The 20,894-nt window shown below is 42.5% G+C and overlaps 1 long non-coding RNA gene across 1 annotated transcript in view; it reads left to right on the forward strand.

Moving 5' to 3' along the window:
* The first annotated feature begins 2,831 nt into the window (after positions 1–2,831).
* Positions 2,832–20,894, forward strand: part of LOC144224485 (uncharacterized) — an 85,249-nt gene continuing 67,186 nt past the window's right edge. Inside the window, exons 1-2 of the long non-coding RNA XR_013333058.1 lie at positions 2,832–3,031; positions 7,826–7,909. This is a non-coding gene — a long non-coding RNA (uncharacterized LOC144224485). The remainder of the gene's footprint in view (positions 3,032–7,825; positions 7,910–20,894) is intronic.

Consider the following 20,894-nt stretch of genomic DNA (forward strand, 5'->3'; position numbering starts at 1 on the left):
GCAAAGTTTCCTGGTCTCTCAGATGCCCTTCCCTGGTCTACACTTGAAAACTACTCACATTTCTTTGTGCTAGGCAGGATTTCAGTTTTGCACGGCGGTTTGAATTCCAGGGCCCACTGGCCAATTCTAAAACTGGGAATCAGAGCTCAAGATTAATGAACTTTAGTGACCAGGAGCTTCAGGGTCCCTCTGGTAGTGGCCACAACTCTGTCCCTTTGTTTTGCAACTTTTATTCCTTTGTTCTGCTGGAAGAAGACCAGACTCCCTGCAGCTAGGGTTGAGCAGGAACTGCTTCTGTGTTCTGGTGTCTGCATCTCGTATATGTAGGAAAAACAATTCCAGGATTAATGAAATGAAGGTCAGCCCCTTCTCTTCTTCTCTCCCGTGATTTTGGATCTGATGCTCAGAGCCTAGCCTGGCAAATGTGCTAATGCGATGCTGGCTGATCCTCGCTCCTGAGAACACTTCTACATCCCCATCCCCAGGAAAGCCAAACACCCCGCAAAACCATCAATGTCTGCTGCAAGCCCAAGTGATAAAGAAATCGATCCGTCCTCTTGCCAGATTAATTATCGTGTCTTCCCTGTGATTAAACCGAAAACTTACTCCCTGCCTCATATTAACCTGATAGGAATGATCTGATCGGAAGAGTAAAACAAGGAAAGATTTCAGAACCACCCGAACAAGATTTCTTTCGGGGAAACAAGAGGGAAGACTTTAGGCAGATCTATACACCCCTACAGCAGGGTTTCAGGAACAACCCTCCACCCCCATCTCTTAGGGACAACCCGTCGACAGGCAGGGATGGCATTATTAAATAATTAAAAGATGAAATTTCTTAATAGCAGCGCGATGGCCCGTGAAATTCCTGCTGCATTAGCGGCAAAAGCAACAGGGCTTTTTCTAGCATCTAGAAAACCTTTCACTCTGGNGCTGAAGAAGCGCGATCGGGGGCCTCCCAGACCCCACTTTCTCTGGGGACTCCTTTCTTCACAGCGCGAGGCGGGCCCTCCTTACAGCCCTGCCTGGCTTGGGGTGGGGGTGGGGGGAGGGCCCTCCGCTCACCGCCCTTCGCATTCTGCCGGCTCGCGTTCCGGGGCAAAGCTGAGCGAGGAGGGCCGTGCGTGGGGGAGCTGGAGAGGCTTGGCGCGCTCGGGGAGGCGGCAACGCTTGGTTCGCAAAGTTAACGTTGACCCTGGCCGCTACGCAAGCCCGGGGCAGAGCCGGGCCCGGGGCTCAGCNGGCGGGGGGCGGAGAGGAGCCGAGGCCGCGAGACGCGGAGAACTGGGCCTGGCGGAGGCTGCGGGGGCCGACCCCGTCCGCGCCCCTCCCCCCAGGCGCCCCACAGTTGCTGACCCCTGGATTCGTGGCCGCCCCGGGTCGCTGCACTCTGGCTCCCTTGGGGGCTCAGACAGAGTCTGGAGCGACTGAAGTTGGGCTCCGGGGACGTGCAGCCAATCAGGGAGGGCGGCGGAGGGAAACCGGGGAGGGGTTGGGAGCCCCCTTTTCCTCCTTCGCCCAAATCCGCTCCAGCTGGCCAGGCTGGGTCCTTGCCCGGGAGGCCTGGATGGTGGGTTGGAGGAAAGCATCGCCCAAGCGGGGGAGGCAATCGGGAATTGTCTTTCCTCACTCTTCCACCCCACCTTCCGAAAAGCCCTCCACGTTGGCGACTTCTGCCCCTGCGCCTCCCCCAGATCTCGCAAAGTCTGCTTGGGGCGCGGAGCGGGAAACCTGGGGAGGGAGACTTCGGACTTGAGAAGAGCCACGTCCCTCGGTTCTCTCCCAGTACCCCCGCCCCCGCCGTGCTTCGCTGCAGGGCGGGGGGCACGGGGAACGCAGAGCTAGAGTCGCCCTCGCGCCCGCCACCCACCCCCCAGAGGGTGCCTGGGCCCCCGCCTCAGGCAGGTACCAGCGGCCCCCGCAGTGGCGTCACTTGTTGCCTCGGGCCCCCTCGCCGCACACCCACCAGGGCTCTACGGGGAGTGCGGCTCCGCGGGAGAGAGGCCCTGAGGTGCAGGGCCCGCGTCCTCCCTCGGTCCCCCCCTTTTATCGCTCGGGGGGGACCCTCTTGAGGGAGGGAGCCCCCGGGCCGCTTCCTGCCCTCGCGGAATCACAGGAAGAGAAGGCAGCCGGGGTTGAGGCCTCGGAGTCACACCAGGGATTGGGCGGGGCGCTCACGGGACCCCGAACGGGGTTTGCACCCCCACACTCCGAGGGCTCGGGGGTCGAAAGAAACAACTGTGACCTGTTGGGGACCCCTGGCCGCAACAAGTTTCCAGGGTGGGGGGCGGCGGGAAAAGAAGAGGCAGAGAGACGGCGAAGAAGAAAAGGGGTAACGGAGGAAAGGAATTTCCAGGAGGGACGGGGGTTAGGATGGGAAAGAAAGGCAGCGGCGACGGGCCCGCGGAGGAGCTGGCTAAGCTGGCCGCGGGGGGACAGCGGGGCGACGGCGGGGAGAGGCACCGCGGAGTTAACGGAAAGCGAGGGCAAGTGAGGAAGAGAAAGCCTCGGACGGTGCGCGNGGAATCCATCCCTGATGGCACAGAAAATTATGAGCTAGTCTCTGCCTTTTTCAATCCAGGCCCATCTGCTGTATTTCCAGTAGAAATCTCTGTTAGATGGTACTCCATTTCATTGTCAGTGGTAATACTCTCTACTTTTATTTTCTGCTAGTTCTTTCTACACAATCTGAAAATATTGGCCTTAGATATCAGAGTTCACATTATTATATTACCTGCAAATCTGAATGTGAATAATAAATTAGAAAGCCATGGCCCCCCCCACCCCCGGGCCGGCTTCCAGCGCGCGCCCCGCGACCTCCCTGTGGCCGTGGCTTTTAAACTGCCCTTCCTCGGCTGGGGGAGGGGGCGTCCCCTCGTTCATCTGCTCCCCACGCCTCTACCCCCGCGTCCCACAGGCCTTAAGGGGACGGGCCTCAGGGCACTGGGTACGGAGCTCCCCCGCCTCACGGACGCCAGGTGCGAGCGACTGGCGAGGCCGCCGAGGCTCCGCGCTTCGCCGCCGCGCGCGGGTGAGTCGCACGCTGTGCCTGCGTCTACCGCCTCTTCCTCAGGGTGGGCCCTGACCTGAGCCCCTCCACACTCTTGCTTCCTCTCAGCCCCTCGGGTCCTGTCGTTGTATCTGCCACTCCCGGGTGCTGTAAGCCCTAAAACTTCAGCATGTCCGAGGCCTCCGCCGAAAGTCCCCCAACTCGGGTAGGGCGCCGCGAAGCCAATGGGCTGCTCGCACCGCGCGGCTTCCGCGCGTGATTGACGTTACACAGGAGAGAAGTTACCTGGATTCTGCGCTTGTCCATACTAACTATTGTCAGGGTTTTCTCGTCCTTGCCACGGGAGCATTCAGGGACCGTGAATTCTCTGCCAGTCGCAATACACGTCCACAAAGATGTCCAGGATCAGTGATGGTGAGGGCATCTCTGGATCCATGAGAAAATTTTCAATTAATTCCATTTTGGAGGCGAGTCCAAGGACGGAGCCTGGACACTTGTGATCTGATATTAGTTGGAAATTACCCCCTGGTTCCTGTTCAAAATTCATCAAGTGAAAGCAGTTGGGTTTGCTTGTTTGTTTGTTTTTGCTGTTTTCTTGCTTTGTTGTTGTTGTTTGGGGTGGGGGGGGCTTGTTTTTAGACGGTCCCGTTCATAAAAGGTAGTATCAGCTGGTTTTAAAAGTCAGGAATTGTTTGATAGGTCTCCACTGACAGAGCATACCTGAATCCGTCGAACCTACTGTAGAGCAGCAGTCAATATCCCTTTGCACCACCCAGCAATTCTGTGTCTCTGATTCTACTCAAGAGAACTGAAAACCTACCCACGCAAAGATATGTGTCTGAAAATTCATAGCAGCGTTATCCCCAATAGCTGGATGGATAAAATGTGGTATATCCATGAAATGGAATAGTATTCAGCATTAAAAATAAAAGAAATACTGATGCATGTTACATTAGGAATGAGCCTTGAAAACATGCTAAAAGCCAGATACAAAACTGCATACTGTATCATTCCATATATATAATGCAAATGTATAGAGGCAGAAAGCAGATCAGTGGTCGTCCAGGCTAAAAGTAGGAATACAAGCTGACTACAGATGACATGAGGGAACTTTGTTTGGTGTTGAAAATGCTCTAAAATCAGATGTTGGTGATGGCTGCAGAAATCTACACATTTTAACTAAAATTCATTGAATTGTAATTTTAAAAAAGGCCAAACCCACCAGCTCCCCCACCCCTCCCCCCAAAACACTTCTTTTTACACTTTTATTCCCTGTGAGGAATCTGTGAGAGTCTGTGACTTGCATTTGTGCCTTAGGGGGGAAATTTTTGAAAGGCAAATTTACAGAAAAAAATTAAAAAAAAAAAAAAAAGAGTTTTAGTTCTTATGGAAAGATAACCATACATCTATTCAGTAAGTTCTATTTTGGCGCCTGCTTTGGAGTCTTGTAAGTGTTAAAGCAACTTAATTTCCCCCTTTCACTCTTCTAAGTGATTAATTCCTGGGAACTAGAGTTAGGTATTCCAGTTCGTGACATTTTAAACACACCTACACATAGACACAGTACAAAGTGCACATTTCAGAGGGGATTTTTTATGACTATGTTAGGATCTGTCTTAGAAATCCATATCAAGCATTTGGGTGGAGTATTGTGTGATTACAGTTTAGATTAAAAAAGGAAAAGAGAGAGAGAAGAAGAAAGAACCTACTGACAGCTTAAATTAAAAGATTCAGTTCCTCCAGGCAGCCAAAAGTTTGGGTGTTTATCTTAACTTGCCTCACCTTTCCTTCACCTTGTTCTTCGGGAGAGGAAGCCAGGGTTCACGTGGCTCTGGAGCCAGGATAAACAGCCCCTTCTGCTTCCTGCCTCTTCCAGTCGAGACAGAGATGAGGCCCAAATGGCCCTTTTCTTGTCTTTGTCCTTGTCAGCATGAGGCTAATAATTTCCTGTTGGTTCCTTCATCAAAGGTACCAGGCTCTCATCCCTTTGATGGGCCTCTCCTCAGACTCTGAAGATAGCCAGGCCCTGCTGAGTCAGTTCCTTGTTTCCACTTAGAAGCTCCAGGCTCCCCTAGGTCTTCTCAAAGCCCGTGCTCCGGAGGCATCCTTTGGTATAAGGTGTAAAAAATGAAGCAGGATCCAAGCAGGGAGATGGTTTTATCACATTGCAGTGGGCTCCAGTCATGCCTTCTCTAGACAGAGGGAAAACATTGAGAAAGATGGAATAGGAATACCATTTGTGAACCAACATTTCAGATAAAGATTCCCACAGCTGGGTCTGCAGAGAAAAGTGGAAAAACCACAGACTTTTGATCTATGTCTGATTTCTGGTTCTGCCACTTAACCAGCTATATGACTTTGGGCAAGGACTTTATCTCCATGAGATTCAGTTTCCAATTCTATAAAATGGAGCTTATTATCTGTGCCTAGGTTGTTGCAGTTATTCAATGTGCCCACTTATCTAAAACCATAAAAACTGTGCTTAGAGGAGAGCCTCAATAAATGAAAGGTATTAATTACTGTTATTAATTACAAGGTCTGATTATTATCACACCTTAAATACCCTGAGCAAGAAAGGAACCATGTTACAATTACGAATTATAATAATTGTGGAAATTAATCTTATTTTAAGTGGTATTTGTAATAAAACTTCTGGCCAAGAATATTATGGCAATTCAAAGTTTACTGACATTGTAAGACCCAGCTAAGGTCATTTTTAGAATTAAATGTGCCAAACCTGGGGGCGAGTGCCCTTGGGTTCATGTCCTAGATTTGCCACAAATTCACTGAGTCACCCTGAGTAAGTCATTCTCTTTCTCTGAGCCTAGCTGTAAATGAGAGCTCACCCATGATAAGTTCTGCGGAGGATCCTTCCAGAGCTGACATTCTGGAATCTCACTCCTACTCTTCATTAGAGTGAGAGCATCTCAGAGATGCAGTTCCCCTTTCCACCACTAGGAGTTATCAACCAGTAATCTCCGGGTAAACCCTGATTCCAGGCAATCCCCTTCTCTGAAACGTTTCTACTCTGACCAGTAGCATTTCTTTGTTTTCCTCCCTCACCTAGACTGTAAGTTCCCTAAGGGCAAGGGTGAGACCCTTCTGGTTTATGCTCGTATCCACAGTACTTTGTTAAATACTTAACTAATTGATAATGATTATTAATGAATATTTTGATTAAATTAAGACAGCATATCAGTCAAATATCACAATATATATCAAATATATATCATAATATACTAGATTATGAAGGACTCCAGCATCCAGTGGCTTAAAATAACAATTATTTTTTCTCAGCTGTGGGTTGGCTGGGGTTGCCTGCTCCAGACTGGGCTAGGCTATGGTAACAGCTCAGCTTCCTGTATTTCTCATCCTCCTCTTGAGATCTGATTGGGTGTATTCTCATGGCAATAGCAACTGCACAAGTTGTCACACAGAAATATGCATGGCCCCTTGTGGTGTAGGCTTAGGGCTAGAAACTGTTCCTTCTACCTCATTTTGTTGGCCAAAGCATACCACATGGTCAGATGGAAAGATAAGGGGTCGGGAAATATAATCTGCTTTTCTAGTGAGAGAAACTGCAAAGTTGCTTGGCAAAAGGTATGGATACAGAGCAGGGTGAAGAGTTGGGAACATTAATACAGTCTCCACAGGCACAAACAACTTTCATCCTGCCTCCATGCTGGGTTGTCCTGGGTTGTCATATCTCATGGGCTATATCCTATAATCAGGAACATAATATTCTAGGACATTAGAAGAGAGATAATAAGAAGACAGCTTCAGTCTCATACCAAATCCTGGAACTATGCCCTTCCTTTAACTTTAAGGTTCAAGTTTTAAAGGAAGAAAGCAAGTAGAAATAATATTGTAATAATAATGATCACCAGCTTATATATAAAACTAGAAAATCTTAAAACATCCCACCAAAGTATTTATTATTATTCCTATTTTACAGATTAGGGAATTGCAATAATAAGAAAATTATATGCAGTGCCCATTATAATACAACAGGTACATTTTGGATTTAGGGTTCCAACTTATGTGTTTCACTTACAAATCATCCCAATGGAGAAGCTCATGCAACAGGTCCTAATTCTGATATGAATGGGGAGTGTGTGGGGAAAAGGCAGAACTTTTCTCTATACCCAGGACATCTATCAGATCCCTAGGCACAACAGATACAAAATAAATATTCGTGAAAGAGTGAAAGGAAAGAAGGGAGAGAGAGAGGGAAGGGCAATAGAAGCAGTGAAGGTAAGAGAGAAATAAAGAGGATACAACAAAAAAGATAGAAGCATGTTAATCTATTTGTAGAACTGTCCCTTTCCATGGTGGGCAGATATCTATGGCTTCTAGGAGTCTTCCATCCCTTGCCCCTACTGATGCTGAGAACAGTTGCCTCATGCATACCTCCATTCTGTAGTCTAAAAGGTGCGTCATGGGCTGGCTCCTGAGTACCTTGCTGATCTTCCCATCTTCCCCTGGATCCCTGACGCCACACTTTGTTTTTTGCTATTGTTCAAGTACAAACATACTCCCTGTTCAGAATCTTTGCATTTGCTGTTTCTTCTGCCTTAAGCACCCTGCCCTGAGTCTTTCTCCTGGTTTGCTTCTTCATTTGCTCCTAGCCTCTTTAACCAGGACTTCTCTGGCTCTTCCATCAACCTCATCACCTACCCAATACTCCAACCCCCTACAGCCCATCCCTTTCTATCCCCTTAGACTGCTTTATTCTTCTTTGTAACACATATACCCACATTAGATTGTATTGTATATTCTTATTTACCTCTTTTTATTGTCACTTTGCCCCACTAGGGTACAAGCTTCAGGAGGACGAAGGATATCATCTTTCTTGTTCATTCCTGTGTCTTCAGCATCTAATACAGTGCCAGGCATATGGTAAGCACTCAGTAAATATTTGTAGAATGAATACATGAATAGCAAATGCATGCAAAATGCTAACTGAATGAATGAATCCCCAAACCAAGAGCAGATGGATCATCTGCTTGAATCTAAACATGGTACAAGTATCCCTTGTTTACAAAGTGAATTTAATGATGCCAATTATTCATATTACAGAAATGATTCTTCACTTTACCAAAGGTATCATTCAAATGCTAGTTAAAACAGCTACCTCCTCTAGTGTTTTGAAAAATATTATCCAGTTTACAAAATGGTGGCATGCAGACAACTTTTTGGGAACATATGAATTTCCTAAAATGAATTACAGGTATGCATAATGACAGTTCTGCTTCTGATTTCTAATTCTAGTTTGTTTGCTGTATGGACTAAGAGATTGGCTTATTAAACCGCCTCACAGAAGGCTATTTCAATGTTCATATGTGCATACATTTACATTCTTTTTTAAACTTGTGAATAGGCGCATTTAAATGTGTTTGTGCTCCAGGAGAACCATTGGAAATGTTATTCAAGATCGGTACTGGATTGCTTTGCAAATAGTCTACAATGGACAACAGGATTTAAGTTAGCTCTGTGTTCCAATTTTTATGAACGTTGAAATGTTGTCTATCTGTGTTGAGAAGGGGAAGGCAGAAATCATTGTTACCCAATGGAGGAAGAAGTTTTCTTAAAAAAATCTTTCTTTAGGGGCACCTGGGTGGCTTAGTCGGTTAAGCGTCTGACTTTCGCTTAGGTCATGATCTCGCGGTTCGTGGGTTTGGGCCTCGCGTCGGGCTCTGTGCTGCCTGCCAGCTCAGAGCCTGGAGCCTGTTTCAGTCTGTGACTCCCTCTCTCTCTGACCCTCCCCTGCTCACACTGTCTCTCTCTCTCCTAGAAATAAATAAAACATTAAAAAAAAAATCTTTCTTTAGAGTCCTCAGCTTAAGACAGATGAACTTCAGCAGCATAAGCTGTATTTCAGTGTTTTACCCAGCTGTATATGTTTCTCTCCTCTTTTCAATGGCCTCTTTGATGGAAAAGAGCTAATAGTGGTGTTTTCATAAAACACAGGTAGGTCAAAATGGAATGCACAGGTGGCATATTCACAGATGGCTTAAGAGCCTTCTTGGAAGTGGTATTCCAGAAAAGTCTCTCTATTCTGATTGATAGTCCTGTTACTTCTGGGTCGTAAGCTGTGACTGATTTTTATTGTACAGAGCATTGTTTTGGGCTATGGGTATTTTATTTAAGAATAACACTTTTCATAGCTATTCATTGAATGCCTATTAAGTGCATTAATTCTGCTATTTACAACTCTTCTACAAAGTATGCCCATTTTATAGGCGAGGATGAGAAAGCTCAGAGAATTGAACAGCTTACTCAAAGTCAGTTTGCTAATAAGTGAATAATTAAATGTGATGTGATTGCTCAGAGTCTGCAAGGAATTATCACTGAGGAACTAATTTATATGGGATAGATTATAAGGGGAAGTGAGGGAAGCTTTTGTTATTTTTCAGCTGAGAATTAAAATACGCAGAAGAGTTAGTATATATAGGGAAAGAATGTTCCATGGAAGGAGTAGATTGTGTAAGAGCATTGAAGCAAGATGGGATTTGGGGCAATTGAGGACCTAAAGAAGATTCATAAGCCTGATACTTATGAAGTACACAGAGAAAAATAATCCAGGGCTTTGTAGGACAAGGAAATTGTACCCCAAGTGCAACAGGCAATATGGAATCACTCTTCCTTCCTTCCTTCCTTCCTTCCTTCCTTCCTTCCTTCCTTCCTTCCTTTCTTTCTTTCTTTCTTTCTTTCTTTCTTTCTTTCTTTCTTTCTTTCTTTCTTTCGAAGTGATCTGATTGTATTTTTGACAAAGAGTGTTTTGGCTGTGGGACAATGGAAGCAAGCATGGACACAAGTGATCCATGGCAGTTAACCAGGAGAGAGGGCTGCTGGCTTGGACTACTCCTTGGTGGCCAAGAGGGATGCCTTAGGTGTATTTTGGAAAAAGAAGCAGGACTTTTGGTTGAATTGGTTATGGCAGGTGAGAGAGAGAAAGATGTCAAGGATCATTCTCATGGGACTGACCCAACCAACTGGATAGGTACTTATTATTGCCTAAGAGAAGTCTGCAGGATGACCAGGTGTGTGAATATGAGATCAGGTATGCAAAGTAAGATTCCACAGGCTGCGGATTCACGAACACATTTTGGGCACTAGGCTGCTCGCCTTTCCTGTGCCCACAAATCGCTTCCTGGGTCAAGAAGGCAGTGGCATCTGATGTTTAATTAGCTAAAAATATATATCACTCTGCTGTGAGCAGAAGACCTGGATTGTGAACTCGGACTTTGGACAAATACTTGCCTAGCTCTGAGCCACTTCTTTTTGTGTGGAATGAGGAGGCTTGCCCCAAAATTGTGTACATTCCTGTTTTCCTCTGAAAGCCCATGATTACTGATTACAGTCACTCCAGGCATAGTTTTTCAAAACTGTGTCCAAAGGATACATTTATATTGACTCTGTGTCCGTTGGCGGCCTGTTCTGAAACACAGGTTAAATAGGACATGAGGCAGTGGTAATGGCCCGAAGATAAACAACGGCCTTGAGGTTACCCCAGAGCTCAATGTGGAGGTCAGTCAGATCCCTTCTTGTTGCCACTCAGGGTCATTTGTCAACAATTCTTTGCTATTCCTTGGATCCAAGGATTTTCAGCTGCTCTCTTTCTTACCTAAAACGTCCACACCATTGTTCACCTGTTTCCTCCTCTGCTCTTCTCCGGGGAAGATACAGAATCCCATGGCATGGTAAATGGGCTTGGAAATTGAACAGCCCAAGTCTGAACCCTGCTAATAGCCTTTTCTGGCTTTGAGAAAATATTTTATCTCTGTGAGGATCAGTTTCCACATCTGTAAAATGGTAACTTCAGAGAACTATTGTTAAGTGAGAAAAGTGACAATTCACAGTGCCTAGAAAATAGTAAATATTCAGTGAATGTGTTCCTCCCTTACCCCCCACCCTTTCCCTCCTATTCCTTATTACCTGACATTTTTCAGAACTGTGCTAAGGGATCAAACATTTCAGAAAAGATCCCCTGACCTTTCCCTGCCACAGACAATCTTGTGTATAATTTGATTTTGCCACATTGTATTATCCCCTGTGTTTGCCTGTCTCACTCCTGTCTCTCTGTGAGAGATATCTAGAGACGAATAATTATTGATACTTCATCACCGCATTTCAAGCACACAAACATATGGTAGGTTCAATAAATGTGTGCTAACCTTTACTGCCAATGGAGATGTTTGAAGACGGATGGATGGGAAGAGAGATGACAGAGAAGAGGAAAAAAAAATCCCACATGTCATGCCAGCTCTTAAAAAGAGATTTTGGTATAGAATATAAAGGAAAAACAGTTAAAGCAGAATCCATTAGGTGGCCCAAATTGCATTAATAGTTCTCTGCTTTGTGACATACACTCATCATTTAGTCTTTCGTACAAGGAAGTCTTGATTGACTAAGAAATGTTTATCTAAAGAAACAAAATTTACCATGTGTATTTACAGTGTGAAGTGCTTTCCTCCTATAGCTTTGCTTACTTCAACGGAAGGGGGAAAATGCACCCAGACAGTCTAATTTCTTTAAGTCAGATGACTCACGGAAGCAAACATAGGAAGATGTGCTACAAAATAATCAATCATCAGATAAAACTGTTTAGGATGTGGCAGATATAAAAAGTGGAGTACAGCTATCTTTTTCAGCTAAAAGTTTGTGTATTTACAGAAGATTCTGGTGAAGACATACAGAGATTTCGCCAAATCATCACTTAAACGGGGGGTATGGTTTTGAAGCAGGAAAGCAGCTGAAAATAGTAGTCAGTCCTCTCTATCCCCTTCCTCCTAGTCCTATCCATCATTCTCATGCCAACACCCAGTAATTGCTTTTCCATGAGAAACATCTTTTACTTTCCTTTTGTTACCAGTGTGGCTTCTAGAATACGTATGTGTTGTATTTGGCCAATATCCGTTTTAAATATCAGATCATAAGTGGAAAACACCCATAGCAGTAAAGGTGGCAGTGTCCTAATCAGTTAGTAGAAGGGAGGTGTCTTCCCCATATTATTGCTCAATCTCATTACACCTGTTGTGGGAAACTACAATGCTAGGTGATAAGCTGTATGTCTAAGTTTACTCAGCTTAGAATTGTGGAGTTTGGATGCCGACACATAGTTTTCTCATTCCAGAACATGTGGGTATTTCTCAGATATAAACTGACAAGGATTCAGTCTGAGAGGATGAACACTTCCTATAAACTGGACATTTAACATTGTATAATGCATCTGTATCCTAGAGCTAAATGCATGAAAACCTGTCAAACTCTGCCTGTCTCCAAATGCCCATAGCATCACTGCCTTTGAAAACCTCCTTCCCCCTGCTTGGAACAAGCTTCTCCATGCATGCTTTAGCTAATTCCAATATATTGTTTGTAAATTTTATGTTCAGATGTCCTGTCCTCCAGAAAAGTTTCCTGATCCTCCTTACCCCCTTCCTCTCTCCTACCAACACTATTAGTTTAATATTCTTCCTTTATGTTCTGTGTACCATGTGCCCAATTCCAATATAGCAATGACTGGTCATTAAAAAAAATCCTCCAAAGGCTTTTATTCATTAAGGGTAGGGGCCATATTTTATTCATAATTTGGGGATATCCACAGATATATACATATCATATATATAACCTGTCACGGTGCATGTGAGGATAAAATAAGAATAATGTCTAATGTTTATTTAGTGCTTACATGGGTCAGGCACTCTCCTAAGAAGTTTTCATTTAGACTCTTCTAAGTCTCATAACATGATCATGAGATTGAAACTTTTCTAGTGGAAGTGGGGAAGGAAGGGAGAGAGAGAGAAAGGGAAAGAGAGAAGTATGTGCAAAAATACATATACAACTTACTGGCGCAGATATTCACACATCATAGATCTGGATGTTTTAATTCATCATATGCCTGATAAGTTTCAATACAAAAAGATTGTCAACTTGTTTAACCACATTGATAAACATCCAATACAGATAACAAGTGCTTCCCTGTCCTCTGTAGTCTGCCACAGACAGTGTTAGAGTTTTAAGTCCCAGATGTCATGATGACCATAAGGACACTAAAGGCCATGGAATGTGAGCCACATCAAGAAATGATTTGAGGATGTGTAGTTTGGAGAAGAGAATGCTCTGGGGGTACATGATCACTTTGTTCAAATATCTAAAGGGCTGTCATGAAGAAGAGTGATTAGATTTATTTTGCTTGGCCCCAGGGGGTACAAAACTGAGGCTAATGGATGGAGGCTTTGGGGAGGGAGAGCACATGCTTCTCAGTATCTAGAATGATTTCTGGCCAGAAAAGGCCTCTGCCACTAGATGTTGTGTTCCTCAGAATACAGAGCTTTGGTTCACTTCAGACCGAGGGACTCAGCCTGTATGTCCATTTGACGGATACTCACATTTCACAGGGGCCTTGTGCTGTGGGTAGGGGAGAATATTACAGCATGACCATGATCTCTTTTCAGTACATATTTTCATAGAAATTGTAGGAGGTCTAGTTAGGGTGCCATATGCCTTGGCTCAAAGTTTATTTCTATTAATGTTAAGATGACGACGACGATGGGGGTGCCTGGGTGGCTTAGTCGGTTGAGCGTCCGACTTTCACTTAGGTCATGATCTCGCGGTTCATAGGTTTGAGCCCCGCGTCGGGCTCTGTGCTGACTGCCAGCTCAGAGCCTGGAGCCTCTTTCGGAGTCTGTATCTCCCTCTCTCTCTGACCGTCCCCTGCTCACACTGTGTTTCTCTCTCTCTCTCCTAGAAATAAATAAAAATAAAAATAAAAAAAAGACGATGACAATGACTACTACTACTACAATTACTATTAATAGTCAGATAATAGGAACCCTTTGCAGAGTGGCTACTGTGGAACAGGTGCATATTCCCTCTGCTAGACCCTTTGCATTTTGCATACACTGTGTCACTTAATCTACACAGCGGTCCTGAGCAGAGATGTTATCAATTTCATTTTGCAGTTTTATGGCACTGAGGCTCTAGGAGAAGAAGCAATCTGTATAGCATGAGCCAGGTAGTAACACTACAGCCATTGTGTCTAGATTACAATTATTTTTCTTATGAATCCATTGGATTCTGTGGCCACTGCATCCTTCATAGGAGGAGGTGCCTCACAATTGCATGAGAACAAATCAATTTATGTTGTGTGGCTTATATGTCTTCTCAAAAATCAAGAAGGACTTAGGTCGGGTAAGCAGAAGGACTTGAATAGTATTGGAAAATAAAAGATAAGAAGATTTTGAGATATTATCAGTACATCAAGAATAATAAAATTCAACATGCATCCAAAGGCAAATGGTTCTAAGCAATTTTGATAGTTTCTTCCCTCAAGGGACTTAAAGAACCCAAATGGATGAGCTGATTCAGACAAACATGCCAGGCTCATTGGACTAAATGTATGGAAAGCATATAAAAAGTTCTTGTGCCTATTTTGTTACGTGTGTCATGTTTCTTCCAGTCATCTTTCAAGAGCTACCATCACGACAAAATCTGTATTCACTGCTATGATTCTTGGGGATTTCTCTCAAGTTCCTAGAGAAGCTATCCTCTGAATCACAAAATTAAATTCTGAATCATATTCTATCTTCTGTCTTATAGTACTGGATTCTTTTTGTTTGTTTGTTTGTTTGTTTTGGTTGTTGTTGTTATGCCATGTCTACTTTGCTTTCCCATGCAAGTGGGAGAAGAGGCACATTGCAGGTTGTAGTATCACTGGGGAAATACTAACTGTAGATCTTTGGGTGACTTCACAGGGTAAACCAACTTTGGCTTTGACCTTTAGCTTTGCAATTCCAAGAATTCAGTCTAGTTTGAATCCCCAAAATGGTGATTGATCAGAACATTTATTGCATTTTCCTAACACTTGAGTTATCTCAATGTTAAGTGGAGGAGATTTGGACAGAACAGAAGCCCACAACCCCAACTACTTGCAAGGCAATGGACAACTTCATTCATCATAATTTCTCCTAAGTGGAGTCCCATATGTGTTTCAAACAAATAAATAATATGTGGAATGAATGATGAACAGAAAGAAAATATTTAGGTGGAGAAAAATGGTTCCCAAATTACTTTCTCAAGGACACCATAGCTCCAGATTTTTTTCTTTGTGTAAACATTTTGAATGGTTGAGAGGTGAAAAATTGGGAGTCAAAGTCAAGGTAGATATAAATTGTACCTGGCTGCTACATCACACATGCAGGTGGTACTACTGGTCTCAAAGCTAGGAAGTAACTATGGAGAAGAGGAATGTCTAACAGAGATTTTTTTTCCCATATAGATGCAATATAAGTCCTCTTATTTTCCTGCCTAACACCTTCAGTAAGTTTTATCATGTTTGATAATGCTTTTATGACACTGGGTTATTTTAGGGGAGTTGGGGTATTATTAAAGGAGGCTGAGTTATGAATCTGAGTACTTTCCCTACACCCTTATAAAGTAAAGGAAGAGAGGACATTGGGTTACACATAAATATGGGATAATGATACCTACCTATTGGGGCTGTTGAGAGGATTCAACAAAAACAAAACTATATGTAAGCTATACAGAAATAGTAGATAACGCATATTTACTGTCTTCTTTTGAGAAAGCCAACTTATATCAACTGCTAATAAGAAACTAAATGTTTTAATGAAGTTGGAACAATGAGAAGTCTAGGAAGTGTGTGCATGTGCATTCAGAATTGTCTGATAAGAGCTGTTAGAATCACAGATTTGGAAGCCTCACAAATGAAAGAGCACAGGGATGATCCAACTTGTGAGTGGCCTCACACTCCTAGCCTGTTTGTCTTCCCAGTAATAGAGGACTAGCCCTGCCAGAGGGGAGGGAGGCGTGTCTGGCCTCGCTTTCCCACCTCCTACCCCATACCTTGCTGGGATACATTGTAAATCTGTCTCATCTCTGGCTCCTCTTGCTTTTGAGAGACATATGTTACTTCAGATATGTTAATATTAGCAATTTTGCTACCCCCAAATCTTTCTGTTGCCCCGGAGTCATTTGTCTCTTTATGATGATCATAGTTATCATTTATTTTATTTTAAGGTTTTAATCTCAGCTTGTTGTTCTCATTGCTATTGTTCTGAGTTCCAGAGACAGGAGACTGGCAATTTATCAAAACCCCAACTATGGGCAACATTCCCTACACAAAGTATATGTTTCTTAGGAAAGGTATCTTGCTTTTCCCAAGGTTTGAATCCCTAGAGTTTCTATCACAAAACAAGGCACAGAACAGAACCTCAGTAAACATTCACACTTTCTGGGATCCTCTTCATGGAAGAGTTTATATTACATTTTACACATCTCTAACAACAAAAACTTCTGCCTTAAAGTCTATCATTGTTAAGTGTGTTTTCTTGGGTTCCAGTAAATTAAAATTTGTAGTAACTTAATCTCTCTCTCTCTCCAAACACATTTGTAATGCTTGATATTCTTTATCCTGTGGTTTTCTGTGTGTCATCTATCATTATACTGGCTGCATTTCTTAAAGAGAAAACCTACACAAAGCGTATTTTTTACAAAAATCCTTTATTATCATGGCCTATAGCAATTAAAGCTTGAAATTAGAATTAAGGATTGTGCATTTTGATGCAGGCGACCATATAGATGTATTAACATCATGGCAAGATTTTTCTTTGCAGGCACAAAGTTGTCATTAGGAAATATAATACTCATTTTTTGCTTGATTAATTATAGCAAAGGCATAACAAAATACATATTGTGTGTTGGAGCATGCACCATTTGCAAAATTATAAATCATGAATAAGCTGAGGTTGGAATCCAAAACATTCTGCAAGAAACATACCTAGTAAGTGTAAAATTTGTTTTATGAAACAGTTTTGGTAAAGAGGATTTATGCACTTAAATTTAAGAAATACACCTTAAGAACACAATTCACAATCTACAATAATCTGAGCTCCTCTCATTTTACCAAATCTGCCATGGTTTTAGGTATGTGTAACTTTGGAAGATATTCCGATAATGGTATATAATAGCATATAATACATTTCCTAAATAGCTGGACATCCAAGAGATGGCAGATATCATGCTAAGTGTTCTCCATGGCTGTCTGATTTAATTTTCACAATGTCTCTGCCAAATAGGTACTGTTTTTATTGTTACTATTATTATTGTTATGATGATTATAAAACTTACATTCAATGAGATGTACACATCTTAGGTGTATAATTTCATAAGTTTTGGCAAATGTACACATTTGTGTAGCCAATACTTCAGTCAAGAAGTATTGCCATTTTTAGCTCTAATTACCGGGTGGAGAAAAAGTAGATTTAGAAGAGTTAAGTAATTTACCCAGTGCCATACCCAGTAGTAAACAGCAAAGCTGATTATCAGACCCATGCTCCTTGCCATATAATGTTAGGACATCCAAGACATAGCTTCCATATCTGTGTATTTCCTTTTGTTTCTTTTCATATCAATAATGGTATGCTTTGGAGAGAAAACAAGTTGGAAGGCTGAGTGGGACTGTATTTACCAGTATTTCTAACAGTGTTTTTCAGAACTACTAATCATTAGAATATCCTAGCTTTGTAAGGACAGGGATTCAAGCTCCATCTTTGGAAGTTTGATTTAAACTATGGACCTATAATTTTGTGTGTGTGTGTGTTTGTGTGCTGAGAACGTTTAACATCTACCTTCTTAGTGACTCTCAAGAATATAATACGATATTATTAACTACAATCACCATTAATACATTAGATCCCCAGAACTTTTTTATCTTATAACTGGAAATTCATATCCTTTGACCCAAATCCCCCCATTTTACCCACTTCCCAGCCTCTGGTTACCAGTACTATGCCCTCTGTTTTTATGAGTTCTGCTTTTTTTAGATTCCATAAGGATGTGAAGAAAAGGGAACCCATATGCCCTGGTGGTGGGAATGTAAATTGGCATAACCACTTTGGAAAACAGTGAGGAGTTTCCTCAAAAAATTAAAAATAGAACTGTTAAATGATTCAGCAACTCCACTTCTGGATATATATCCAAGGGAAATGAAAACGGGATCTTGAAGAGATATCTGCACTACCATGTTTATTGCAGCATTAGTCATAATAGTCAAGATATGGAAACAACTAATTATCCATCAGTGGATGGATGAATAAAGATGTGGTATATACATACCATAGAATATTGTTCAGAAGCTGTCCTTTTTGCTGTAACATTCCAGGTACTCTGTCTTTGGCTCTGTCATTGAAATGTTTATGTCCTTGCATGAGGCAAGAAAAGCTGAAGGGTCATGCACCAGCTCTTAAATCTTTTCCAGATCAGTTGGCCCCAACTAATCACATGACCCTCTTAAAAGGCACAGAGAAACGTGGAGGAGAACATAGATCCTGGGGGGTAGAGTCAATGTCTTTGCCATAGACAGGTTTTGAGAATCATTCACCTCTAAGTTTCTTTCTTTCTCTAGAAGTTTGGGACTTTGATGCAGTTGAAGTAGATTTAATCTTCTCTTTTCCTAGGAAGTCGTACCCTTACTATGATATCACCACCTTGGCATGGAGTGCTTTTCCTGGTCTTCTCTCTCACTACTGTGCTCATGAAAAGTCTGAAGGTTTTATATTGATGCTGAAAGTCCTGCTACTATTTCCTTGGGTTGTTCTTTCATTCCTTAGAGATAGCATTATTTACACTGGCCCTAGCCAGAATGGCTGTATTCCCGCCTGAACTTGCTGCCAGCTGGATGCCAGCTTAATACCTGCTGATAATTAGAAGGCAATGGTTTTAAGGTTCTAGCCTCTAGTGGTTTTGAGCACACTTGAGTCAAACAGCCTGACTTCTGATCCAAGCTCTATCATTTACTAGGTGTGTGAGTTTGGTAAGTGACTTAATCTCACGGAACCTAACTCCCTCTTGAGTAAAATGGGGGTAGTTATAGTTTTTGCCTAATGAGATGGTAATAAGTATTAAAAATGATAATCTACATCAGTGCTTAGTATAGTGTCTGGTATATGAAGAATAACCAATAAAGTTTGTCTATTCTTTATAATGGGATGTCTTTAAGACTGCAGATCTGCCAGTATCTAATAAAAGGAAATCTTCTGCATTGCTTCACCCAAAGAAATGGATTTCACCATTGCAATGCTGAAAGAGAAGACTTTCTCCATGCCTTCAAATCATTCCATTTCAGTTCATTTTCCCACCTTCTTGGAAAGCCAGCTTTGATCCTGCGTTTCAACTCTTAATGATTATCTTATGAAAGTTAAAATAAAATTAGCAAAATAGTACTTTTCTGTTAGTGAAAGTATTTCAGCCCTAAAAGGATTGTGGACAATCACATTTCTCCTTTTCTATTCTACATGAAGCTGCATGCTATCTAGCAACAGAAGGATGTTAAATCATGCAACGTAAACTATTTTCCCAGAGTGGCAAGTGAGCTCTTTTCAACTTTCTGTTGAGACACCATTTTTTGGTGGTGTCAGCATGCCTGTTATCAATTTCTCTTTTCCTAAGCCATGTGCATCTTCTCAAAGAGAGCTGTGGAGATCCTGTCCCTAAGATTGTCTAGGCATTTCCTTGGATGTCTGAGTTGGAGTGCCCTTGAAAATGGTGTGTTCTTGCTCAACTATGAAAATACTGCAGGCTCCACCTACCTCAGAGATTCATATCTTACTGTGACATCAGTGTACATGGACACATCCTACATATGTATTCCTAGACATTCTCAAGTAATATCTGTTTAGCTCTGTTCGACTGATCATTTACAAAACTAATTTGGCCATTAAGAATTTATTTTCACCAGAAGGGGTGTTTCAAAAAAATGATATATTTGACAGGATCATGGGCCAGATTGATGATAACTTACACTGTGGAACTTGGCCTGTTTCTCAGATTTAGATAGATAATAATAAAGGAGCTACTACTTGGCCTGATCTGGTTTTATAAAGCCCATGGGGACCATAAGCACAGAAGTCTAATCTGTTTGACAGGGTTGGGACTATGGTGGGGAAAATGAGACACTTGTCACCAATGTCACGCTATCTAAAGGAGGTACCAAAAAGCTCAGTAATAAAGGTAAATAATGTTTCGGTGCATAATTAAAAAATAGTAATGCAAATTTCCATGGTTAACATAATGGCAAATTTTAAGTAAAGGCAGGATCGGTGCTGCTAACTTTTTCTTTGCTTCTGACTTTAATATGGCTGTGCACAGTTTGTGGATGCACTGTTCTTGTTCCTTTCTTTACAAAAATTTTTGAATTGTTTGCATTAATTTTGATATTTTATTTTATTTTCAATGCTTACTTATTTTAAGAGAGAGAGCCAACAAGAGCGAGTTGGAGAGGAACAGGGAGAGAGTGAGTGAGAATCCCAAGCAGGTTCTACTTGGGGCTCAGTCTCACAAACCATGAGATCATGACCAGAGCCAAAATCAAGAGTTGAGCCACCCAGGTGCCCCTAATTGTGATATTTTAAAAGAGCGCATTGATTGCTGATTTGGAAACCTTTAAACTTTATGCCCAAGACACATGCCCCAGCTACTTCTGCTTATAGCTCTGCCCAAGTGCAACTGAGGTTGGAAGAGAAAACTCATTTTATCTTGTGCTGAAGTTCTACACAAAGTGAAAATTTAGAAGAGATGGTACATCTGACCTAGGAGCATATTTACAATAGCCAAAATGTGGAAACAACCCAAATGCCCGTCAGCTGATGCATAGATAAGCCAAATGTATGGCTTGTGTGAGCCCGTGCGCGCACACACACACAGGAATATTATTCAGCCTTAAAAAGGAAGGAAAGTCTGACACATGCTTTAACATGGTTAGAACTTGAGGACATCATACTAAACGAAATCAATCACAAAAAGATCAATACTGTGTGATTTTACTTACTATATCAAGAGAAGCCAAACTCATAGAGGCAGAAAG

Source organism: Crocuta crocuta, unplaced genomic scaffold, assembly GCF_008692635.1.
Source record: "Crocuta crocuta isolate KB4526 unplaced genomic scaffold, BGI_CrCroc_1.0 scaffold152, whole genome shotgun sequence".
NCBI lineage: Eukaryota > Metazoa > Chordata > Mammalia > Carnivora > Hyaenidae > Crocuta > Crocuta crocuta.